The 27,506-nt window shown below is 40.4% G+C and overlaps 1 protein-coding gene across 4 annotated transcripts in view; it reads right to left on the bottom strand.

Moving 5' to 3' along the window:
• AFF1 (ALF transcription elongation factor 1) overlaps positions 1-27,506 on the bottom strand; it is a 210,229-nt gene that overhangs the window by 57,637 nt on the left and 125,086 nt on the right. The window lies entirely within an intron of this gene.

Raw genomic sequence — 27,506 nt, 5'->3', positions numbered from 1 at the left:
AAAATATTATTTTAAACCTAAATGTCTTCAGCCCTACTTCAAGCCAGTGTTTTGACCTTTCATACACACATCATATACACACGTACACACACACACAATATTCCCCAGAGAAAGACCCTAAGGAGAGCAATCACCTCACTTTCTTGGAGAAAAGATCCACTACTTATACCTCTTTCTTATCCCCACCTAAACAAACAATGGCTGCCGATGCTAGTGCCACCACACAGAAAGGATTTAGGAAATGTTATTTTACAGCCTTCATATTTTTTAAGTGCAGAGAAAATGGAAAAGTTAAACCTTTAAAAAAAAATTCTTTTCCTTAGAGACAGAAAAACAAAATCCATGACTTCATGGTTTTCAAAAGAACAGTAACTTCTGATGTATGTCAATTAATGAGCCAAAGTGCCCAGGGCAAGTTCTATACAACACACACCCCTGCTGTTGCTGCCACAGCTGTGCAGACAGTGCTAGTCTTCCCCGTCAATTTGGTGCAATATTTGACTCATAGCTAGAGTGGATGGAAAAGGGTTCTTTTCCTGGCTCTTGTTTCTAATTTGAGTGTAATTTAATACAGCATTGGCTGCAAGTGCCTGAATTAGAGTTTAAAAACTTGTTTCCTACTTCCAATGTATGCTAATGAAGAAGGAAAAAGAAAAACACATACAACATTCACATTGTCCTGAAATCGAATCTAATGGACATGTCAAAATACAAATGTAATTGGACCTGCTTGGGTCCGGTTTTAAAACTCGTAATTTCATGGCATTTTGAAATGTTTGCAGTTTGTTATTTCTGAGGTAGGGCTTGGAAGTTAGCAGGTATAACTAAAGAATCACAGATATCCCTTTTACCTGCTGGTTCTACCTGACCTGCCTTCAGGCATCATGTATGTCAACAACTAGATAATGGGCTTATCCACTTTTTTTTTTCTATTTTCCTTTTTCAGAGAGACAGAGAGAGAGGATGCGCACATGAGAGACAGACAGACAGGGAGGGATGACGGACAGACAAAGAGGAAGGAAGAGAGATGGGAAGCATCAATTCGTAGTTGCTACACTTTAGTTGTTCAATTGCTTTCTCATACATGCCTTGACTAGGGGACTCCAGCTAAGCCAGGGACCCCTTGCTCAAGCCAGTGAGTGACCTTGGGCTTCAAGCCAGTGACCTTTGGGCTCAAACCAGTGACCATGGGTCATGTCTATGACCTCACACTCAAGCCAGCGAGGCCACACTTAAACTGGTGACCTCAGAGTTTCAAACTGGGTCCTCAGGATCCCAGGTGGACACTCTATCCACAGTGCCACCACCTGGTCCGGCCTCACTTTTTTTTCTCAAAGCCATTAAGGAATGCCTAAAACCTAAACCAAACATTAGTAAACAAATGTTTTAGCAGTAATGTCCTGCTATTTTGACCTAGGGGTAAAATGTAACTATAGTCTATGGTCTCAATTTTTCATATGCATCATTAGAAAAGTAACAATTATTAAGTTGAAGATGAATCAACAGAACAGAGCATATGACTGTACTAATTCTGGTCAAATAGTCCCCTCATCCTATCTATTGCTGGAATGAGAAGGGGGATTCAATTAAAATATTTAGCAATCAATGAAAAAGTGAAGTATGTTGCAACGGGGCAAAAAGCATTTTCACACTGCTCCCAACAGAATAAAGTCAAAACGCTACAACGTCAGGACACTAAAAACCTTTCTAATTGTCATAATTTCTCAAGCAGTCAACACTTAGCCAAGATGTTTCATGTCACTAAAAGATTCATTTTTCTTTCTAAATTTTTATTACATGAGACCAACTAGGGCTGAAGAAATTTTTCTATAGCTTACTATTTATTAGTATCAGGGTAAGATACATATTGCTAAACAGTCACCATTTAACCTATTAAAAAATTCTAAATAAGTTCTTACGTTCAGCCATTAATTGGTTAGCCTGACCAGGCAGTAGTGCAGTGGATAGACTGCAGGCGTCCCCAAACTACGGCCCGCCGGGCCGCACGCGGCCCCCTGAGGCCATTTATCTGGCCTCCAGCCACACTTCCGGAAGGGGCACCTCTTTCATTGGTGGTCAGTGAGAGGAGCACTGTATGTGGCAGTCCTCCAACGGTCTGAGGGACAGTGAACTGGCCCCCTGTGTAAAAAGTTTGGGGACCCCTGGCAGAGCATTGATCTGGGATGATAAGAACCCAGGTTCGAAATTCTGAGCTCGCCAGCTTAGTGTGGGCCCTTCTGGCTTGAGCGCGGAGTTGCCAGCTTGAGCGTGGGAACATAGACATGACTCCATGGTCACTGGCTTGAAGCCCAAAGTTGCTGGCTTGAGCAAGGGATCACTGGCTCGGCTGGGGCCCCATGGTCAAGGCACATATGAGAAAACAACTAAAGTGCCACAACTACAAGTTGATGCTTCTTGCCTCTTCTTTCCCGTCTTGTCTGTACCTCCCTTCCCCTCTCTCTCTCTTGCTTAAAAAAAAACAAAAAGAGAGAGAGAGAATATTAATTAGTTAATTTACTAAAATTATCCTGTGAGGTCCATTATGGAAGTACGAGTATTTCAAAGGGGTTTGGCAATGCAAATTCTAATACCTGGAAATATATCACATTTTAAGATCACTAAGCAGTATTGTTTATAATGGCAAATAACCAAAAAATGATCAATGACCAACAATAAGAATCCAACTAAAGACCTTTACAGTACATCCAGAAGCATGTTAAGTAGACTTAAAATACAGTAAATATATGAGTTTGCACAGAAAAATGCTAAGACATGTATTTAAATTTTCTTTAGGAATTCCATACTTACAGAAAAGTTACAAAAAACAGTAAAAGGAATTCCTACAAACCCTTCACTCAGATACCCCAAATACTGGAATTCTAGCACATTTGCTTTATAGTTTTCTCTACCCACCCCTACCCACACAGCTACAATGAATTGTTTGAAAGAGAATTAGAGTTAATGCTCCTTTCTATACCTAAATACTTTTGTGTGTACCAAGATACATTTTATAACTGCATTTTAAAAGAGAGGGTTGAGAAGACAGTGTGCACAGTAGGAGCCCGTTTAATGTTCCATCTACCAGAGAATCAACGCTCTGAAACTGGAGTACAGATATTTTAGATGTGTTTGCAGAGAAAGATCTGGAAGGACAGGCTGCCCTGTTTAATAAAGTACAAGTTGGCACCTCCGTCTGCCACTGGAAGGAGACTTTCCAAAAAGGGAGTGGCAGTTCACAAACCATTTTGACCTAATTCCTTCCGTGAAGCCCCCTTTCCCCCCGGCTCTCCAGCAGAGTACCGCCGCTCCGGCTCCAAGCGGCTCCAGCTCCGGCTCCGAGCGGCTCCAGCTCCGGCTCCGGCTCCGGCTCCGGCTCCGAGCGGCTCCGGCTCTGGCTCCGGCTCCAGCTCCCCCTCCAACACTGCAGCCCGGAGGAAACACTCAGCCTCCCTGAGGCACACTGAGTGAGGGCTGAAAATTTTCAGGTAAGATGTCCTCAAAGAACAAGAGATGATAAAGAGCAACAACAAAAATCTATGCTAGTTTCATGAATCAAGAAGCTCTAGTTTGCAGGGAACTTACAGCTACCAGGGAACTTACAGCTACAAATCTCACTGTTACCTCCCACCGTCAACATCCAGGTTCCTAGAGGAGACAGCAGTGCCCTCCTGCTGTTCCCTATGCAGACGGACTGCCCGGCACAGACCCCACTTCCCCACTGAAGTGGTCTTAACACAAGAACCATAATTCTACCCAATTTAAAAAATGATACAGCTACTTATTGAACATATTGTACTTGCTATTGCATTAAATGCTTTACATACTATAATTTCCTCCATTTGATACCATTTATTGTAAGATACACCATCATTAGCTTGGCAGGGGGAGAACTGTACTGTGCCAAAGGCTCCATCAACTCTAGATACATCCTTTAGTTCAAAAACTTCAGACCAGAAAAGGCAGCAATGTGGCCTTGGTCTGATTTCTCACTCCTCTTGGAATGACATTGTGTAATCATAAGGAAATGCACTGATACCAAAATAAAATATGCTAGTAAATGTCTTCTAAACATGGCACGGTTTGTTTTAATAAGCTAAAAGGAGCCGGACGGAGGAAATATACCTCACCACTGAGACCAGGAGGCTCTTGCAATACTGCGTTCAAGTCTCTCAAGTTTCAACAGAGCAGCACTTTTATGACAATGAGACTCTCAAAAAGGCTTAGTTGTCACCGAGCAGGAACTGCAGGGAGCACAGAGGCAGCATGCTGAGGAAGGAAGCCAAAAGATCTTGGATTCTGGTTCTGGCTCTGCACTCCTGGATTCGATTCAACTTGTTGGGGTCTACTTCCTCATGGTGCTGAAGGCGTAATATTACCAATCCGAACCGTTTCATGGGGTTGGTATGAAGGTCAGACGGGAAACTTGAACGTTCCCGGATTCCCTCCCTCCTGAAACTGCGTGTGCTCCCACAGCTGCATGTACTTTCCTGTCAAAGCACTGCACGCACGTTTTATTTTTTATCTCCTTTGCTTCCAGATTACAAATTCTGTAAAAGCAGGGAACAGTTTCTGCCTGGCTCAACCACCAATCACACACTGTTTGCTGGTATGTGTTCAGTCTCAGAACTTAGAATAGGAAAATATGTTTCCAATTTCAATTTTTAGAGCTTCAAAGGCTTACTAAACACTGTTGCTTATCTGAATTATAAGTCAACATCTTAATTAACAAACATAAGCATACTAGGGACAAAGAGGAAATTGTTTTGCATTGTTTTCTCCTTACAAACATTAAGATACTCTTAGAAACTATTTGCACATATCAGATTGGCAAAACAAAAACGAGAGACCTGACAAAACTGATTCTGTGAAATATATGTGGAAACAGGCACTTGAATACTGTGGCTCGTGGGAGGGTAAAGCAGCAGAGCCTCTGCAGACAGTAATTTGGCAACAGCTGCCAAAATCTAATTTCTCATACTTTGATCCAGGAATCTAACTTCTAACACCAACTCCTACATGTACTAAAACAGTGGTCCCCAACCCCCAGGCCGGTACCGGTCCGTGGGCCATTTGGTACCATTCTGCAGAGAAAGAATAACTAACTTACATTATTTCCGTTTTATTTATATTTAAGTCTGAACGATGTTTTATTTTTTAAAAAATGACCAGATTCCCTCTGTTACATCCATCTAAATCTCACTCTTGACGCTTGTCTCATAAGTTCGACAATTGTATTTAAAAATACCACAGTTTTTACGCCAGTTGCATAATTTTATTTTGTGCATTTATCCATCCCACCCTAAAGGCCGGTCCGTGAAAATATTTTCTGACACTAAACCGGTCCGTGGCCCAAAAAAGGTTGGGGACCACTGTTCTAAAAGACATCCACACAGGTTATTCACTTCAGCCTAATTTGTAAATTGGAAGATACTGGAAATCATTAAAATTCCTACATGTAGGTAACTGGCTAAGAGAACTGTGGTACATGCTGCTTACACAAAAATACTAAGCAGCTATGACTAAGAACGAGGAAGCTCTTCATGCATTGACATGGGGTCATCTCGAAGGCATTGTGAAGCAGGAGGGAAGAAAACCAAGATGTACTATGTGCCAATATTTCTATAAATGAAAAGAAAATATCTGTAGAGTTACTTATTATGCATAAAAATACCATTGGGAATAACACACTAGAAACCCATACCATCAATCATGTCTAGAAAGTAAAACTAGGTGGTTTGGGGAAGAGCATAGGAGGAAGATCTTTACTGTGTATCTTTTTGCCTTTTAATTAATTGATTTCAAACTGTAAGAGAAAGTTCATTCAGAAAGTTACAGAGGTAGAAGGGTCCTTGGAGCTTAGGCAAAAGGAAGGAGATACGGTAAGGTGCCTGAGGGAAGCAGAGAGTGTAGGGGAAGGTACTCCTGGGAAGGAGAGCGAGCGCACTTCTTCATCTTTTAAATTCTGAATCATAAAATATATTATCTATTTATTAGTAAAATAAAAATTAGACTGAGGTTTAAAAAAAGGGATAAAAATTTTCTCAAAATAAAAATTTTTTTTTCTCAAAATATCCCTAAATTCTTCTGCCAGACTTGCTTTATTTTTTATTAGCCTTCCTCTGTGTAACTTTCCTGCTCTCCATGACACACCCACAGAAATGTGCCTCCAGCTCTCCAATCAGCGCTCTGAGCTTGCCCCATCCAACACTCAGCACACTGAACTGCTCGCAGCAGATGGGGAGCCCACCTTCAATAACGCACTGTGAAGGGCTCCTGGGGAAACCCGTGCGAGCAAGACCTGGACCAGTGTTTGCTGGCTAGTTCATTCTTGTTTCCCAAACTAGACTATATAGTCCTTGAAAGAGAGGGTGTTTTTATTGGAGGGGGTCTCTTTTGATCAATCACACTTAAATACTGAGCAGACACTTCTGAAATACACGAAGCTTTATAAGATTGTTCTGAGGAAGAAATAAGACAAGATATGTTAAAGCTAAGGCCATACAAATAAATTCAAGCATTTATTCTTAAGATGGTATAATCAGTATTTCCAAGAAACAGATTAGAGTAGAAAACCAAAGGCCTGCTTCAACAAGGTTCTGACATAAAACTAACTTTATTCTGTGAACCCCCAATAAATTACCCAGATAGCCATGCCTACTCCAAGGACACACTCACACTGCCTGCCTGGGTGTGCCTACTTTGGCTGCAAAAGGTATAAAGGTGCTAATAGTCTCACTTCAGAAGTACCATGCATTTTGGGCAACTGTTTAAATCATCTACACCCAGAATTTTAGGAAAAGAAGTTTTAAAATCCATGGACAGATTTATGGGCACAATCATAGTACACAGGTTTTTTTTTTTTTAAAAAAGAATGCTATAGGATGGTTGTTAATATGGAAGGAGGGATAATGAGTTAGAAGAAGAAAAAAATAATAAGGCACACTTAATAGTTTTCTTAAGGAATAATAAATAGTATTATTATATAAATTGCAAACCAACTTTTTAAAATTATCCCTTCAAGAAATTAAACACCCTCCATCTCCTCCCAAGTATTTTCAAATAAAGGAAAGGTTTTGTATAGTTTTTGGGTTTTTTTGTATTTTTCCAAAGTGAGAAGCAGGGAGGCTGAAAGACGACTCCCACATGCGCCCGACCGGGATTCACCCGGCATGCCCACTAGGGCACAATGCTCTGCCCATCTGGGGCATTGCTCCACTGTAACTGGAGCCATTCTACATTCTAGTGCCTGAGGTGGAGGCCATGGGGCCATCCTCAGTGCCCGGGCCAACTTTGCTCCAATGGAGCCTTGGCTGCAAGAAGGGAAGAGAGAGATAGAGAAAAAGGAGAGGGGGAGGGGTGGAGAAGCAGATGGGCTCTTCTCCTGTGTGCCCTGGCCAGGAATCGAAACCGGGACTTCCACACGCCAGGCTGACACTCTACCTACCACTGAGCCAACCAGCCAGGGCCCAGCCTTTTTTAAAATTTTTATTCATTAATTTGAGAGAGAGACATCATTTTGTTAATCCACTTATTTATGCATTCATTGGTTGATTCTTGTATGTTCCCTAACCGGGGATCAAACCCACATATCAGGACAACGGTCTAACCAACAAAGCTTCCCAGCCAGGGCTTGGTATAGCTTTTTTAAAGTGATAAACTTTCAATACGAAGCAAAGAATTAGTCACATCAAACCTGGAAACCTCTTTTACACAAAATACCAAACTGTCTGACAGAGTTCAGTGAAGGCTAACACAATTAGTATTGCGCTAATTGCAGACATCTCTATAGCTCTCCAAGTAAATTTTTCAAGGAAAGGAAGAAAGAGATTGGTAAAGGTCAAGATGATTTAGAACAATGAGTAATCTATAGGTCACTATGAATCATCCAACAAAAATGTAGACCAAGCAGTTCTCCTCATACAGGAGCATCTGGAAAAGAGCAGACAGTGTGGAAGCAGGGGTGTCACACACACAGGCCGCCTTTTCCGGAGTCTCCCTTCACCTGACTGTCCAGTCTCCTTCAACTCTGAGTGGCAGGCCTTGGTGTTCTAGTCTGTCTTCTCCAAACTGGCTTCCTGCGGGGGGTTCTGGGGGTTGATTCATCTGTCTCCCAGGCCTTAGCATAATTCTGGATTAATACAGATAAGAAAGTACTATTTGTGAAATAAATGAAATTGATTTTGTTACCTCATGGCATTTCCAACAAAATTTAGAAACATGAATTTATCAAAAGTAATTATGGAGGTAATTCTGAATTTTTTTTCCCTACATTTTAGAACCAGTATGTTTCCTGTTTGTAAAACTCCAGAAACTTTATAGAATAAATTTTTTAAGATTCAGAAATTCTCAATTAGGAAAATTTAAAAAAAGTACTGTTTATTATAACTAACTTCTATTACCACCACCAACCCAATTAGAAGTTTTTCACAAAAGGGATAATTGCATCATAAGCACAGTTTAGGGACTTGAATTTCTCAGAGAGCACTTTCAGATGAGACAGAACATGAGATCATGACTGGTGCGAGAGAGGGAACCTCAGGCATGCTTGGGTCGGTTAAAGGAAGGGTATATGTCTCCTTGAGACAGGTGCGAGTAACAGTCCAGGATAAACAGTGAAAGAGAATACTGGGCCTGACTAGGCGGTGGTGCAGTGGATAGAACATCGAACTGGGATGCCAAGGACCCAGGTTCGAGACCCCGAGGTCACCAGTTTGAGCGCAGGTTCATCTGGTTTGAGCAAAGCTCACCAGCTTGGACCCAAGGTCACTGGCTCAAGCAAGGGGTTACTCGGTCTCCTGAAGGCTCATGATCAAGGCACATATGAGAAAGCAGTCAATGATCAACTAAGGTGTCAAAACGAAAAACTAATGATTGATGCTTCTCATCGCTCTGTTCCTGTCCGTCTCTGTCTATCCCTCTGTCTCTGTAAAAAAAAAAAAAGTACTGGAAGCTTGGAAGATGTACTAGCATCCCAATTTACTTATTAAAAATGAGAAAGGGGGTTGGGGGTGGTAGAAGAGGGTAAAGTGGGGATAAATGGTGACAGAAGGAGACTTGACTCGGGTGGTGAACACAATACAACATACAGATGCTGTGTTATAGAATGGTACACCTGAAGCCTGTATAATTCCACTAACCAATGTCGCTCCAATACATTCAATTAAAAAAAATTTAAATGAGAGCTAATATCCCATTTTTAAAGTTCATTTTTAAGTAAACTGTTCTTTTGTAGGCAAACTATATCACCTCCTTGTCTATTTTTCACTAACAAAAGAAAAAAACAATCTTAACCCCCCTCCCACAAAAAAAGAAAACCCCTGGCCCTGGCCAGACAGCTCGGTTGGTTAGAGCATCGTCCCAATATGCAAAAGCAGCAGACTGAAGCCCATATCAAGACACATATAGGAAAAGACAATGTTTCTGTCTCGTTCTCCCTTCCCTCTCTAATATCAATAAAAAATAAAAAAACTTTATATAAAACACCTCTGAATATCATTGCTGAATCTTATAAAACTAAACTGTACAAAATGTAGTATTTTGAAGTATCAAAACTTTAAAGATCAATATAAATAGAGAGTTTGTTTCTTTCCAGTTGTTTAGATTATAACAGCAAAGTAATTTACATTAACTGGTGTCAGTTTTTCTAAAGTGTATAAATACTTACAAAAGCTCAGAATTTGCCCTGGCTGGTTGGCTCAGTGGTAGAGTGTCAGTCTGCTGTGTGGATGTCCCAGGTTCTATTTCGGGTCAGGGCACACAGGAGAGGCGCCTATCTGCTTCTCCACCCCTTCTCCTCTCACTTCTTTCTCTCTCTTTTCCCATCCTGCAGCCATGGCTCGATTGGAGAAAGTTGACCCCGGGCACTGAGGATGGCTCCATGCCTCTGCCTCAGGCACTAAGAAGAGCTTGGTTGCTGAGCAATGGAGCCAGGGCCCCAGATGGGCAGAGCATCTCCCCCTAGTAGGCTTGCCCAATGGATCCCAGTCAGGGCACATGCGGGAGTCTGTGCAGGAAATATATTCCTACTATATTTCCAGAAATAACATTAGGGTGTAAATTTTGACATATTTGCAAAGCTGCTGTAGAGTCACAGAAAACCCCTCCTCTCACTGAATTTAAAAGAAAAAAAAAAAAAAGCTCAGAATTTGTAGTAACTGAACTATTAAAATATTCTGGTAATTGTTTTGATCTCTAGTAAAAGAAAACATCTTTTAATTATAAAACCTAGTATCTAGTTTTTTGTTTTTGTTTTTAAAGCAGAGGGGGACAGACAGGAAGAGAGAGAGATGAGAAGCATCAATTCGTTGCGGCTCCTTAGTTTTCGATTACTTTCTCATATGTGCCTTGATGGGGGGGCGGTTTCTAGCCAAGCCAGTGACCCCTTGCTCAACACACTCAAGCCAGCACCTTGGGGTTTCAAATCTGCATCCTCAGCATCCCAGGTTGACCCTCTATCCACTGTACCATTACCTGGTCAGGCTATAATCTAGTTAAGACCTGATTTAAATTAATAAAAATAAGAACAATGAGTAAATATTCTCCACTGTAAACACTTTCTTGATATACATATATAAACAAATAAGGAAGAAGAATAAAAGGGCTGGTTTTATTTATTTTATTCCTACTATATTTCCAGAGATAACATTAGGGTGTAAATTTTGACATATTTGCAAAGCTGCTGTAGAGTCACAGAAAACACCTCCTATTTTTAAAATACACTATTTAGAGCTGATGCATATATACAGAAATATTTCAGTAGATATTTGTGATATGTCAACTAGCTTCTTGAGGTAAAAGTTAAGAGGAGTGGAGGTGGGGAAGTATACCTGAGATAGGTTTAAGTTGATTTTAAAAAGTATCTGGATGATAAACAAATGTAAAAATATTACCATTGTTAGACAGTAAATAGGTCTAATCTCAGTTATTCATCAACTTTCTAACTTTTGGTTGTGAACTATTACCATTTACCATGTAATACAGTCTTAGAAATCCTCAATGATCTAGGCTCTAAAATATTGTACCTTTGATGAATGATCACATGAGAGACCCCATGAAGCCCACTGTGGGCATAGAACCCATGACTGACTTAGTAAGACTGGCTAAAAAGCACTGCTTTAAAAAAAAAAAAAAAGTCTAGACATTGGTTCCATTCCAGTGATGATAAAGATCTATTTCCCCTTCCACAACCAATTCTTACTAAAACAACTTCCTTCTTAGGAGGGGTTTCATTTTATTTTTGAGTGGGTGCATTAATTTGCAAAGCATGGGTGCCCTCTCCATTAAAATATATCACTGCAGAGAAGGTGGTAAACTGCAGTTTGGTGTTTTGTAACTTATGCTTACTCCATCCCCCTTCAGCCTCTCTCCCCTCTCCTCCATACAGACACACCCAGAAACACAAGTGTTCTCTCAAAAATCATATTAACTGATGGTTCTGAGTTGAAAACAACACTATTAAATTACTTTGTCAACCATGACCAGATTTATAGATTCATAAACCTGTATTACTGCTCCTCCTTTGAGTGCATATGTCTATCAAATTTAAGGGCAAACAATGTTCAGAAACCATGTCTAATTCTGTATTTCACAGGGTGCCTGGACTTTTTTTTTTTTTTTTCCAGAGCTGGCCATAAACTAAGACTACAGAATCACAAGAAAACCAAAACTTTCTATCAGTTTCTGGATGAGGCTGAAAGAAACTGAAGTCATATGAATAAAATAAACCCCTTAATCCACGCTTGTCTGAAAAGACAAAGATTTTATCCTGAACACCAGAATGGGGGGGTGGGAGGGTGGGGGTGGGGTGGGGATGGGATTACTGAAGCAGTAGGCTAGGAGGATATATACTCTAAGGAAACAATCTGGGCTTCAAACTACCTAGAGATTACTGATACTATAATAAACACAGAAGAGAGAAGGCAAATAAAGATAGCCCTGCTCTTTACATCGTAATTCTGAACAAGTACATTCCTTTTCCATTCTTTTTTATTTTGGGCTTTAATGTTGGGTAACAATCAGCCAGATTAGTTGCTAGAGTCTATAAAAGGGCCAAAAAGCATTCTGGGAAAGTACAACTCATTTAATATAATGTTATGAATTGCTATAAATCATTTCTTTAATACTATCATCAAAGAGCACCTAAATTTAAGGAACTATTTTGCTTTTCTATAATCTATTAAAAACCAGATTTAGTCATTTTTTAAGAAAAAAAAAAAGCTTACTAATTCCACTAATCTTTGGTACACTTTATTTTTTCTTTTTCCTGCATTATCTTTGTATATAAGTTTGATCTGAAAGAAGACAAATTATATCAAACTTCCAGCAAAATTCATCTGATATTGATTTATTAAACTTTAAAAAAGTAAAAATATGTGTATGTTTTTTAAAACATAAGGGGCAAAGTAGATATATATAAAAAATTTATTCTTAAATCTATTTATTTAACTTTTTGACGAGAGAGAGGGACAGACAGACAGAAAGGGAGAGAGATGAGAAGCATCAATTCTTCATTGCTGCACCTCAGTTGTTCACTGATTGCTTTCTCATATGTGCCTTAACCAGGGAGTTACAGCAGAGCAAATGACTCCTTGCTCAAGCCAGTGACCTTTGGCTTCAAGAGAGTAGTGACCTTTGGTCTCAAGCCAGTGACCTCTGAACTCAAGCCAGTGACCATGAGGTCATGTCTGTGATCCCACGCTCAAGCTGGTGAGCCTGCACTTAAGTGGGTGACCTCGCAGTTTCAAACCGGGGTTTCTCCATGTCCCAGTCCAACACTCTATCCACTGTGCCACCACCTCGTCAGGCTTAAATTTATTTTAAATAGGTACTAAAATGTGCCAAGGAGACACTTTTTTTGTAAAATAAATGTACTCTAATATCTGAATTTAAAGCTTGTGAGCATTCATAGTATAAATGACCGAAATTCTATTATTTATTTATTTTTGCAAAAGAGAAGAGAGACAGACAGGAAGGCAAAGAGATGAGAAGCATCAACTTTTAGTTGAAACACCTTAGTTGTTTATTAATTGCTTTCTCGTATGTGCCTTCATGGGGGTGGGGGCTCCAGATAGGCAGTGACCCCTTGTTCAAGCCAGTGACCTTAGGTTTAAGCCAGCGACCTTGGGCTCAAGTCAGCGACCACATGCTCAAGCTAATGAGCCTGTGCTCAGGCCGTGCGCAACCTCAAGGTTTCAAATCTGGGTCCTTAGCTTCTCAGGTCGATGCTCTCTATTCACTGTGCCACCACCTTATGACCAAAATTGTAAAAGTTACAGTGGAGAACAGTAGGTTTGTGCCCATTTTGAAGCCATGAAGCAATCACTAGCTCCCTGAATTTTTCTCCATCTCAGTATATACCTCTCACAGTTCTGACCCTTCTTGACCCCTCATACTGACTCACACATGCAAAGGAAAAGTTTTAAAGTACTCCTTTGATTTCAATCCAGAACCCTAGGCCAACACTCCAATTTTTGAGATTTTTAAGGCACAAATAGTGTAACTCAACCACATTTGTCATAACTCTCTCCAACTGTTCCTGCATTGACTGTACATAGTTTCAGTTCTCTCCCTTTTCTTCCACAATTGTGAAGACTACAGAGAAAAGGAAACGTGAAAAACAGGCTATCACTCTAATAGTAACAAAAGCAGCTGCCCTTGAAAATTCCCTTTAAAAGATGAGTGGGTCAAATTAGCAGAAGTAAATTATATCTCAGTTGTACATAAATTCAACTGAGGGCCTCCTGACGATTCCATACACCTGGCACACGGCCTGCTGGGAAAATGCTCCTGGAGACTACGTTACTTTTCTGACATTATCACAACCACAGTGCCAGTTTTGGGAATAGGAAAGCTGAGGGGAAGGGGTACATGTCATTTAAAAAAAAAAAAAAGATCCTTCTTTCAACCTAAAGTTCTTTAATTGGTAGACAACCAAATCCTCTGTAAAAAATAAGCAGTATTATGTTTATCACTGCAACAATGCTGTCTATCTATTAGATTGGCTTCTCAGCAGGTAAGTCTTATCTACTTTACCATCTCTTCTAGGTAAAACTTTTAAGAGGAATCTCAAGGTCAAAAAAGTTGTTGCCTTAATAAAATTCTCTCAGAAGGTTTTTGCAGAACAGAATAAACCAGCTTCTTCTGAACTTAACCAGAACACTGTCTTTTAAAAAAGAATTACTTATGGGGAACTTAAGGCACTAGAAAACTTTTGCTTCCTAAGTCTGGAGGATAACAGGTTCTCCAATGCATTTTATGACATACTTTAACTAAACCTGAATTCAAATCAACCCAGGAAGAGTTTGCAATATAATAACTTGAGGGTTCTCCCTCTTTTCTCATTATTTCTGCCTAATTTCTCAGCTCTCTCCTGGTTGATAGAAGATTCACTACTGCTTACCCTAAAGTAAGCACATTTTATCTTTTGAGGGGAAAAATGGAAACACTGTCATCTTCTCCAACTAGACTTCCATCACATAAATTTACACCTCATGTCATTGATACAGAGTATGTGATCACAATCGATGCTAAATGAATGAGAACCACAAGGCTACAAGAACATTAGAAGTTATCTACTGCACCTGCCTGTACTCAAGTATGATTACTTTGAAATACTCCTAGACCAGTAGAAAACAATACTACTTATATTTGGGTAGGAACTGCACAATCTTTTAAATTTGACTTAAATTCCATTTGTCTACTCAAAAACAAAAACAAAGCAATAAAAGCTTGGGGGAGGGGACAGAAGGGTAGGAGAGGAGGGTGGGGCAGCAGCGAGGGGTGGCACACAGTGCGCACACATATATGAGCATTGAAACTGCCAACATCTTCAATTTATACCTTTACCTTTGGAAAACAAAAGAAACCATCAACATTTGCCAAGTTATACAGAAGAAGTTCAAGATCAGAGCTTGAAAGATGGACAGAAAAATCTGAGTGGTAAGGAATTGCTTACTTTAAATTGCTTTTAATTTCCTTACAACACGTTTTCTAAAAAAAAATGCTGTGATTTTGTACAGATAGCAAAACTGTAACATTATATTTTCTCTACACTTACTCCATTATTTCACTAGAGAGAAACAGGGAGAAAAGGAAAATCCATAATCCAAACCAACAATCATGCAAATCTCAAGAGGTATTCCAAGTCTCCAGTGGCAGATGAAAGAGAAAAAAAGCCACACCACACCACCTGTCTGATACCTATCAAGTGTAGACCGAGGGAGGGGACATGGGAGGGGCCGAATACCTGTGGCTGGGAAGCGTATTTACCTTGTTTATAAGGTCACACACACAGCAGCACTGAACTGCAGGTTATTGTGATCCTTCTTTGACGTCAGCCCCTGATAGGAGGCAGAAGAGAAAGTAAAGGAGAGGGGAGGGAGAAATGAAGGAAAGGCAGGGGGCAAAGTGGAAAAGAAACGGAGAGATGCTTCCTTTTGAGGCTTCTCTCCTGCCTCCTTCTTCCCCACCTGAACTCGATGCTTGCTTGCACTTCCTCACACTTACTGAGGGGCAGCTGTACACTGCGGGACACTTACCTTTGTGAACATCTTACTGCTTTCCTACCTGGCAAACAAGCTTTCCTGTTTCCACACATCCCTTTGGCAGCCCTAAGGGTTGTCAGCACGGTGTCTTTGTGCTGAGGACTGCACCGGTGGCCCTGACAGAAAAGAACTTTTCATCTCTTCCCCAGTTCTGAGCCATAAGAAGCAACAAGTGCTCCCAGGCACAACTCCCCTGGCGCTGCTCCTAAAAACCCTCTCACAAGTACACTGTTGCTTAGCGATCTTTGCCTTCCCCCTGCACATTTGAAATTGGCAACACCTGTCCCTTTGGCAGTTTTGACTTGTATAGAGTTTAAAAACATATAGCTTTATGAAATGGGCAATCCTCCACCCTTCCAACCACACAGCAAAACTCCCAAATAGTTTAATCTCTGCTTAAACAAGTCGATATAAAAATCTGCAGGATCTTAGGCAGCTGATGGTATATAAGCAAAGTATTTCAGCCACCAGTGGGAGTTCCTATAAACCCCACCTAGAAAGTAGTGTGTCTGCACAATTACACCTAAGAATAGGTCTGAACTAAAAACCTCAATTAGTTCACAAGTTACTCTATAACTAATTCTATCACCAGGTATTATATGTAAATACATATTAGCAAGACAAGATATAAAGGCAATTTATTCATAGAGTAGGTTAAGGGAATTCTCAGTATAGCCCACCCTCGTAAACACGTGCATGCACACAACGGACCAAAGGCAAAGGAACCTAAAAAATTCTAGATGGAAATAAAAGTTCATATAAGTAATTGCAACATAATGAATTTTAAAACAAATTATCTTAAGTTTTCTAAGTTTTTTTATATATCACTAAAGCAGTTTGTAATACTGTAATTTTATGCATAAGAAAAACCATAACTTAAAAAAATAAAACTTTTTTATGGGTAGTCTATATATTCTCCATATAATTACTTTTTATATAGCACACCAATGGGAAATAAAAATCAAAGTAATAAAAAGCACAATAGTCAACTAAGTGTTGAACAACAGTGCATTCAAACTTTACTATACTGATAATTTTGTTTTGTTTTTTGCCAAACCAATTTCACATATTAGAAACACATGTTTTCAAAGACACTCTATAGGAACTGAGTTCCAGCTACAAAGAGAAGGCTGATGTATTGCTTTCATCAAGTCTCTACCTAGAGCTTACAGAAGCAAAATGACTGTGTGATACTTATGGCCACTAAAAATACATCCAAAACGTCCTTGACTCTGTGGATTTGACAATAGCCCTGAAATTCTATAACATGCGTAGACTTGGAATCCTACTTAGCCACAAATGTGAATTCAATACCTCAGGACCCACTTCTCACCGTAGCTCATTACTTGCAACTTACCCAGATGCCCACAGTAATTCTTGTGAAGTTTAAGCAAAGGAACTTTCGTTCAAGTTTACGGAAGAACTTTGAGCAGACTTTGCAAATTGAGGGACTGTCAAAAATCTGATATGGTCCTCCAAGTCATCCCCAGTGGTTCTGTCCTTACATAAGTATATGAGCTAGCTAGGTTCCGAGTCTGACACACTAACTTCCAGATGTGGTTCTGTCAGGGACCAACTTGTTAAGCTCACTGCATGGAAAGGGCTTAAGCACAGGGCCTGGTACACAGTACATTCTCAACAAAATATAGACATGACTTTTATTTTATTATTATGCTATCCTACCATGATATATAAATCCTTTCTTTCATTCCAGCCTTTCCCACTTCTCCACATTGTCACCCAAACACAACTTTTACTTAATTAGTATCTAAGAAAACTTCCTCTGGAATGGGGAAGAGAATGCTGAAGAAAATTACTGTAATGGTTTTTAAATCTTTTAATAACTGTATGATACAATCCTTGCTTGTATCTCTCTCCGATTTACTTGAAACAACCAAAGTCTCTCCAGCTCTGAGGAAGTCATCACTTACTGAAAACTAGTGGCTGCAATATGTTTCTAAAGAATCATGCATTAATTAACATAGGGAGGCCCTGGCCACTTTGCACAGTGGACAGAGCATCTGTCCGGCATATGGACAACCAAGTTCATCTCGTCAGGACACATAGGAGAAGCTACTCTGCTTCTCTTCCCCATACCTCTCCCCCTGCGGCAGCCAGTGGTTCAACTGGTTCAAACATCGGCCCCAGGGGCTGAGGATAGCTCACTGGTCCTAGTGCATCAGCCTGAGGTGCTAAAAATATCTCAGCTGATTGGAGCATCCGCTTCAGACTGGGGTTGCCGAGTGGATCCCAATCAGGGCACATACGAGAGTCTGTCTTACTGTCTCCCCTCCTCTCACTTAAAACAAAATTTTTTTTTTTATTATAAGGAAAACATGGTAATATGTAGAGGCTGGAATCCGGGGACCAGGGACTAGGAGGATGGAGCCAAGGAAGGGGCTGTGGTGCTGTCCAGCAGGCCAGTGCTGATAAGCCTGGAGGGGTCTGTCCTGCAGGATTATCCCCCAACCCCACCCGTGTCAAGCCATATACAGGATGAACACAAAGCGCAAAACAGCTTCTCCTGAGAAGAGCAGCATGGCTAGGAGAGGAAAGCAAAGACTGGTCATGTCAACACTTCCCCATAATTGTGCCTGCAGTCTACAGCAGCAATTTCCAACCAGTGTGCCGCAGAATTTCTAAAACATGCTATAACTGACTATTTAGTCAGGGACGCTGACCTCCTCTCCCTTAGACTGTCAAATAAAAAAATGACAACAGCCAACACAATAGTTGCCTAGTGTGAATGAATCAAAATTATACCTTTTTTGAGGGGAGGGGTCAGATTCCAAAAAAGTATTTTTCCATGTACTGCAGAATTTTAATAATTAGTTTATGTATGCCACAAGATGAACAAGATTGAAAAATCACTGGTCTAAAGGGCAATCATGGGCCACTAGAAAGCCAAACCGGGGGGGGGGGGGTTGCTTCAAGAGCAATATTAAGAATTTCTCCATTCTGATGCTTTTGGCTTAAGACACACTCTTAAGGATGAATGCCATGAAGTATTCCACAGTGCCAATCAATAAATAATTATTAGGTCTGCAAGCCAAGTAAAATAAAAACACAGGCTATAATACTCTTATTCAAATCAGTTATTTCTTAACATTACCCGATAGTAAACCTCCACCCTATTCTGATATCCTGAAAAAAATCTATGGCCCCTGTACTGTTTTCACCCCTAAAAATGTTCAAATAGAGTCCAGCCTGAGTCTTCTCCAAATCCTGCCACATTTATTATATACTACATAATAACTCGCAGGACAACCTGCGGGCACAGTCAGAAATAAATTTTAAAAGTATCATTACAGAAGCCTTCTAAAAAATATTCCTCACCCCAGAAAATCTTCCACAGTATGGTATTAGTAGTAGCAGCTATCAGTAGTAGAAACGTATTAAAAACCAGTTGGATGGGGACGGTAAAAGAAGGGAGAAAGAAAAAAATGGAGAAATTTAGTTCTGAGCTGAGGCAAGTTCCTTAAACATGAAGAGATCCTTCACTAGTTTTAAAAAGTTTTAAGTCACCTCTACGCCTCAAACTTATCTTTCTTCTACAACACTGCTCCATCTCCAACTGAACTTCACATTTTTCTCCACAACTCAGAATATAGTCTAAAACAGTTTTACCCAAACTTTAGTCATTTCATACTACCTTAATAGTGATACCATACTGTAATACTCCCTGCACTATTTTATTTATATTAACTTCTGATCAACTCAATTTTACTTGGCCTCATCTTAAGCAACAAAATGTATGAAAATCCTAGGTTTCAGATACACACACACACACTGTATTTTTTCACTCCATAAGATGCATCTGACCATAAGACACACCTAAGGTTTTAAGGTGGAAAACAAGAAAAAAAATATTCTGAATCAAATGGTGTGTTAAAATATTTAATAAAATATACCACAATAAGATTTCAATAATGTAAACTGAATAGCAGTACTAACAACCATTAACACCGTTATTAACAAATGAGAAGAGACCTGAATGTAGTTGTCTGGGAACCCCAGGGATTCATCATCGCTAGTGTCAGAATTTAAGAAGCTCAGTTGCTCATAACCACTGGTATCACTTTCTTCGCTATTTTCATATATGACAGTGGTCCCCAACTGTCCGGTACCAGTCCATGGGCCATCTGGTACCGGTCCACAGAGAAAGAATAAACATTATTTCCATTTTATTTATATTTAAGTCTGAACGATGTTTTATTTTTTAAAAATGACCAGATTCCCTGTTACATCCGTCTAAGACTCACTCTTGATGCTTGTCTCAGTCACGTGATACATTTATCCGTCCCACCCTAAAGGCCAGTCCATGAAAATATTTTCTGTCATTAAACTGGTCCGTGGCCCAAAAAAGGTTGAGGACCACGGAAATATGATATCATTTTCAGTGCCATCTAAGGCATTGCTAATGTCACATTTTTTGCATGACCGAACCACGGTTTCATTCTTCACTGACTGCCATGATGTTTTCACCCATTCACAAATGTGAGTGATAGTGGGTCTCTTCATTTGTCCAGTTGGTGTCAGATCACAACTACCAGCAGCCATCCATTTGTTCCGCTCTTCACGCATAAAGACTTTAAACAGTTTGTTGATGGAAACGTTGAGGTTGCAACTGGCGGTAGGACCTCTAGGAATTACAGCTAGATGAGTCTTTACTTCTTTAAAGTTTTTTTTTTGTAGTTTTGCTAATATGTGCTCTAAACTGGTCAAGCACTAATAGGGCAGCAGGTGACGTCAGCACTTCACACAGAGCTCCAGCAGCTGCAGGTCAGCCCTCCACCACTGCAGTGAGCCCCTCAGTCTGCCCTCGATGATGCCAGATGAACACACCACACAACGTCACTCGCCTTCCCTCCTGCACTGCATGCAACTGTGGAAACCAGAACCAGGAGATCACTCAGCAGATGCCGGGGTTCCGCACGCTGCCATGGCGGGCGTAATTACGCTCCCGCTGGCCCTCATTCTACATATGTGTACCTGCGCAGTGCCCCGCAGCAGCTAAAAAAAATAAATAAAAATGAACATGCGCTCCATAAGACACATTGGCATTTTCCTCTCCACTTTGGGGGGTGGAGAGGAATGCATCTTATGCAGCGAAAAATATAGTACTTCCTAACTCCATTTAGGTCACATAAAAGACTGGTGCCTTTATACTCTTGGAAGTTCACGTACTAATCAACACTTTGTGGGATTAAAATTTTTTTTTTATTTATTAATTTTAGAGAGAAAGAGGATGGAGGAGAGAAAGCGAGAGAGAAACTGATTCATTGTCCCACACATTAATGTATTTATTGGCTGATACTTGTATGTTCCGTGACTGAGGATCAAACCCATAATCTTGGTTTATGAGGTTGATGCTCTAACCAACTGAGCTATTCAGCCAGGTCTAGTCAATACTTTCTGAATCAAATGCGGAATGGGTATCTTGGGATATTTTGACTCCCATACCTCATAAAATTATCCTGCTTCATTATTTATACAACTGTCACCATCCTCTAAATCATATTCAGAAAGTCTTCACAAATTACATGAAAATATGCCTACTCATGCCTATCTTTACTGGATTTGTGACCCAGACCACAAAATTAATGCTATATGGTCTGCAGCTCAGAACCATCTTTTTTTTTCTTTTTTTTTTTCTTGTGACAGAGAGAGAGAGACAGACAGGGACAGACAGACAACAAGGGAGAGAGATGAGAAGCATCAATTTTTCACTGTAACACCTTAGTTGTTCACTGATTGCTTTCTCATATGTGCCTTGACCAGGGGGTACAGCAGACCAAGTAACCCCTTGCTCAAGCCAGTGACCTTGGGCTCAAGCTGGTGAGCTTTGCTCAAAGCATATGAGCCCACACTCTAGCTGAAGACCTCAGGGTTTTGAACCTGGGTCCTCCACATCCCAGTCCGATACTCTATCCATGTGCCACTGCCCGGGGTCAGGCAGAACCATCATTTTTTTTCCATTTTGTGTCATGATGCTCAAATAAGATTGAAAGCTAAAACTAGCCCCATGTAGTTCTCACAATAAGTAATAAATCTTAGAATCCTGAAAATACAGCAGGTATTCAATACTTTATTAGTGGTACAAAATACTTATTCAAGTCTTGTTTTAAAAAGTACCATGTTTTAAAACTTGAGAGAAATTAAACCCATGACCCAGAAATTCATGACTTCACCAAAACAGCTGAGAACACCATCAAACCCATTCAGAACATTAGGACACTTCTTAGTATCCTGGTGACTTCTGAACATAGTTGTAAAGTTAATAAGACTACCTGAAGATAGATAATATACAATTTTCCTACAGTATAAATGTGCTCTTACTGTCATGTATGTCAAGGGAAGAAAGGGCAGCCTGCAATCTACTATATGCTAAGCCAATATATCCCATTTCATCTTCACAACAGCCCTGTTGCTCAAGTAGAACTGTCTCACTTAAAGGTAGAGGAAAATGAACCCGCATATTCTGACTCCACAGTAATATCCATTAGAAACATTAACTCCCGCTTATATTTCCTTAAAGCCTTAACATTCTAATCTATTAAAACTACAGAAATTTCAGATTCTAAGCCAGGGCAAAGAGATGAATCTACTACATTTACTCATACATTTAGACAGTATTAAAATAACAATGACGATGATGCAGATATAGTAGCTCTTTATTAAATACAGTGTTTACTACTATATGCCAGTCACTGAATAAGGGTATCGTGTACATTTTCTTATTTAAATATGACAACTACCTTATGAGGAATAATCTATTATTATTTCTAATTTACAGATAAAGAATTGAAGCTAGCCTTGGCCGGGTAGTGCAGTTGTTTAGAGCAGTGCTCCCCAACCTTTTTTGGGCCACGGACCGGTTTAATATCAGAAAATATTTTCACGGACTAGCCTTCAGGGTGGGACGGATAAATGTATCACATGACTGAGACAAACGTCAAGAGTGAGTCTTAGACGGATGTAACAGAGGGAATCTGGTCATTTAAAAAAAATAAAACATCGTTCAGACTTAAATATAAATAAAATGGAAAAAATATAAGTTATTTATTCTTTCTCTGTGGACCGGTACCGGTCCGTAGCCCCAGGGGTTGGGGACCACTGGTTTAGAGCATTGTCTTGATTGTGTCAGAGTTGTGGGTTTGATCTCCAGTCAGGGCACACACAAGAATCAACCAATGAATGCTTAAATAGTGAAACAAAAAATTCATATTTCTCTTTCTCTCTTTTCCTCTCTCTCTCTAAAGTCAGTAAATAAGTTTTTAAAAAAAGGAAATGAGGCTAATTTGAGGTAAAGACAAGATTCAAACCCGTCTTTCTTAAACCAAAATCTATGTTCTTAACCACTACTTATAATGCACAAAAGTTCCACCTAATTAGGGAAAAAAAATCTTAAAGTATATCTTCCCTCCAACATGATCCAGAGTTTTTAGTGGCTTTTGGATCATGTTTTATGTATTTATTAGTCATCCCTAATCCTTGTAAATAAATATTAACACACAATTCTCAGCAATGATAGCACTAGAGGAAATAAATGACATCAAACAAGAAAAAGTTTGTTAGTTCTCCAAAACAGTTACACTCATTCATCCCCTAACAATTCAGTATACTTGTACAGAAACTTGTACCTACACACATAAACATGAGTTGTCTATATAACTATAGGATCAATATTCCTAAGATCATCTGGTGACTAATAAGAACAAGTAAGGTTATTATTTTCCAATCCACTTATTTCAGTTGAGGGTCAAGGGTGGCTGGAGCCTCTACCAGCTGCTCAGGGCACAAAGCGGCAACCCACCCTGGATAGAACAACCTTCCATCACAGTGCCACCCACACCCCATCACAGCGGGCCAATGCAGGTATGTCAGTTCACCTACAGTGCACATCTTTGGAATGTAAGAGGAAATCAGAGTCCCTGGAGACAATCCACGCAGACATGGGGAGGATGTGCAAGCCCTACACAGACCGTGGTCCCGGCCTGGAATACATGTTTTTTCATCAACGTTATGACAAAATGACATTGAATGACATGACATTATTCAAGGAACTGCTTTATTCGAGGACATGTTGCTAAGATCAAAGGAAGGAAAGCAGCTCTTGTTTGCTGAACAGGTGTTGAAAACCAACTTCCTATTATTTGCTACCAAAACAAGAAACACAATTTAGAACGAAAAGTATTAAAAGATATGCTACTGGGTTTGGTATAGGAGACAACTTCAGAATCCAACTGCTAAAATTCAAGGTTCTTTTTACAATAGAACCATAACATTTTAGAGCTGAAAAGAGCATGAATGACTACCCATCTCCTTCATACACATACAGAAAAACTAAGCAAGCACATTCCTACTGGTGACGAGGTAAAAATGCATGTTCCATGGTTTTTGGTAGTGGCAAAACCCTAAAAGCCAAAACTTGAACTTATTGGTAGGTTAAATTGTGGATTTTCTCTTTAACTAAAATATGAACAGGTACCTGAATCACACACATTTATAGGCTCAGAGAAAAACATCTCATATTTGGAAACAAGGGCAGAAGATAAAGCAGCAGCCTGACCTATGGTGGTCCAGTGGATTAAGCATTGGACTGGAATGCTGAGGGCCCCAGTTCGAAAACCCCAAAGTCGCTGGTTTGAGCACAGGATTATTGGCTAGAGCACAGGCTTGCCAACTTTAGTGCGGGATAATTGGTACAATCCCAAGGTCGCTGGCTTGAGCCCAAGAATCAGTGGCCTGAGCCCAAGGTTGCTGGCTTAAGCAAGGGGTCACTGGCTTGGCTTGAGCCCCCTGGTCAAAGCACGTATGAGAAGCAATCAATAAACAACTATGAGTTGATGCTTCTCATCTCTCTCTTCCTTCTCTTTTTAAAACAGCCTACTTTACATAATTTCTTTTAAACATTTGAAAATCAATCACTTTTTACTCTAACTAGGTATCATTCAACTCACTTCGTTATAAATCCTTCTGAAAAGAAACGTCTTGGCATGTTTGGGTTCTCATCCTTTGGATGTGCCCAAAGGAAAGAGTAATCAGGATATAGAAGGATATAGGAACTTACATAGATAATTCACAGGGCAACACCAACAGAGCTCAAGCAGGGGTTATGAAAGACCCAGTGAGGACTGGGGCAAGCCAGAGTGTGTGCCCTAAGACGTCAGCTAATCGTCGCTTTGCAGAAATGTAAGACCTATGTTACTAGTGCTTCTAGTTTTTAAAGAAAAATACCTGTCCCTGGCTGGGTAGCTAGAGCATCACCCCGATACACCAAGGCTGTGGGTTTTATCCATGGTCAGGGTACATACAGGAATTAAGCAATGAATGTATATATAAATGGGTGGAACAAGTTGAGGTCTCTCTCTCTCTCTCTCTCTCTCTCTCTCAAATCAATAAAATTAAATTACAAAATCAAAATCCAGATTTCAATGTGAAACCTAGAACTTTTAGATGCTGGCAACTGAATCAACACATCGTACAAGACATTGACCGTCTGTGGGTGAGCCTTCTCCAACTCTGGCTTTAATGCCTCTTCTCTTCCAAATGGGGGAAATGAGAGGTCAGGAATCATGCTAATTTTGAAAAGAAGAATCTCTTTTTATGCTAAACATAGCCCTATATGAACATATAAACACCTTCAGTTTCCTCAAACAGATTCTGAAGAGGCTTGGGGCCACAGGGGAAGGGGCACAAAGCATGAGGCCGCCTTGGGGCCGCACTGTGCCAATCTCTGCTGCACCAGCTCCCAAAAGCCTGCTTCAGTGACTGGCAAACACAGCCTGACGGGTCACTAAAAACAGGAACCACCTAAGCAAAACAAACCACACTGTAGTTATTTTACATGACTTGCATGGAATAAATCTGTGAACTATAGATGAGTCATAGTAAAATAAAGGACTCAATTAAGTTCAGAACAACACACCAGTGTTTCTCTCGTCTTAGCAACTAGTTCACTAGAATCTTGAGAGAATCCAAGGGACTTATAAAGGACTCTGGTGTCTCTGTTTTACTCTATACTGAAAGATAATTAATCTTACTAGAAAATTAAGCCCACAGTTGACAGATGCACATTTTCAGGGTCAATAATTCTTAAGTTACTAGGATACCAATTAATGATAACCAAGTGGTCTAGAAGAGTTAATGCCCCTACCCAAAATGGCTGGCTCATTCCCTCAAAATGATTCATTCAATGGCAACGTGTTTAAAATTGAGAATCCTCTAAGATTAACAGCAATTTCATCATATGTACTCCTTATATTAATAAAACCCAAAATATACTAAAGGAAATATGGTATCTTATTAATATAAAGAAAAGCACATATATTTTCATAGTACCTAAAACTACCTGATTAAGCTCCAAATTCAATAGCAAGTAGTATAACTATGAGGCTAGAACCCTACTAACAACATCTCATGATTGGATTAAACAGTTTATTTTCAGATCCACACACAATACCTAAAATGACCCAGAAAACACAGGCTGAAAATGGTAAGTCAAACAATTCCTTCACAAAATTGCTGAACTTAATGCCTGCTTCCCATCCAAGTACAACTAAGTAGAAAATTCAGTCCTGTATCCAATTGATTTCCCCCTAGCTCTGACAAACATTTTATAAGAGATTAGCTTTCAGACTCCAGATCAAAGTGAATTATGTAAGAGCTCCTCGAGCTGTGAGCACAGTGCAGGAAAAGCGCCCATTTGACCCCAGTCTTCACTTGTGTTACAAGACAAACAGACGTATGAGACAAATGAGCCTGCCCTCAAAATGTTACCACCTGGAGAAAGACACAGAGGAGGATATCACAGTGCAGAAGTGCTGAGACTAGAGGTCCAGACACCACAAGCACAGGAGGAAGTCGGCCTAAAAGCCTGCGTGGCCACAGCAGGGACCAGGGGGCATGAGCAGGAGGCCACAACCCAAGCCTGCAGAGACAGGTAAGAGTCTCATCAGAAGGCAACTGACGGTCATCTGGATTTTTCTCCGGCAGGTAATGAAAAGGTACTCAAGGCTCCTAAACTAGATCAGGTTTTCACAGGATAAAAATCACCCTTGTGGAACAGTGTAGCAGATTGTTGGGAGAGAAGGAAAAAGGGAGGAAGACAGGCTATAAAGAAGTTGTAATTGTTTAAGAAAGTGATTTCAAAATCTGAATTAAAGGAAGGGCAGTGAGAAAGAGAAAAGAAAGGCTTTTAACAGATACTTACCAAACGGTCTCCACAAGACAGGGTTACCAAAAGGATAAAGAAGGGGACAGAAAGGGTCTGAAGCTGATCACCAGGAGAAGGAAGAATGCTGTGTGTTAAGAGGTACAGGGGAAGGCAGACATAATCAAATCTGTTGGCAGGTTGAAGTTGAGATACCTCTGCAACATCTACAAGAAAAGTCCAGTAGGTAGTTACCTAAAAGGATCTAGAGCTCAGAAAACCTGAGGGTTTCCGGCTAGAAAAATCAACTTGGTAGTGTTTCAGGAGTTGAAGCCTTAACAGCAGATGAGATCACAGGGGAAAGCTGCAGGAGAAAAGATGGCTGAAAGCAGAGCGCAGGGGAAAGAGGGTGTGGGGGGCTGCAAGGGAGATCAGGGCATGTTCGGAGGGGCAGAGGAAACCAGACAACAAAGGGGGGTAGTGTTTAAGGGATAGTGGGCAAAAATGCCCAATGCCACAGAGGAGTCCAACAGGCCACACTCAGGAGCATTGCTGGACTGAGGGCGCTGGGGCGCTGGGGCGCGAGGGCAGAGCAGCGGAGCGGCGGAAGCCCAGCCGCCTCGCCTGGGTTCAGAAAGCACAGGGAGGAGAGGAAGCAGGCGCAGAAAGTTTACCTCCTGGCTCCAGAGCTGTGGCGGTGAAGGGAGCAAGACAGATGTGATCAGAGTAAGACAAAGGAGTGAGAAAGAGTTTGTTTTGCCCTTTCAGCAAGAAAAGGCCTGACTCTAAGTATAGAATGTTAGACAAGA

Source organism: Saccopteryx leptura, chromosome 5 (genome assembly GCF_036850995.1).
Source record: "Saccopteryx leptura isolate mSacLep1 chromosome 5, mSacLep1_pri_phased_curated, whole genome shotgun sequence".
Classification (NCBI taxonomy): domain Eukaryota; kingdom Metazoa; phylum Chordata; class Mammalia; order Chiroptera; family Emballonuridae; genus Saccopteryx; species Saccopteryx leptura.
Note: the sequence above shows the minus strand (reverse complement) of the source record. Positions and strands in the feature narration are given on the sequence as shown.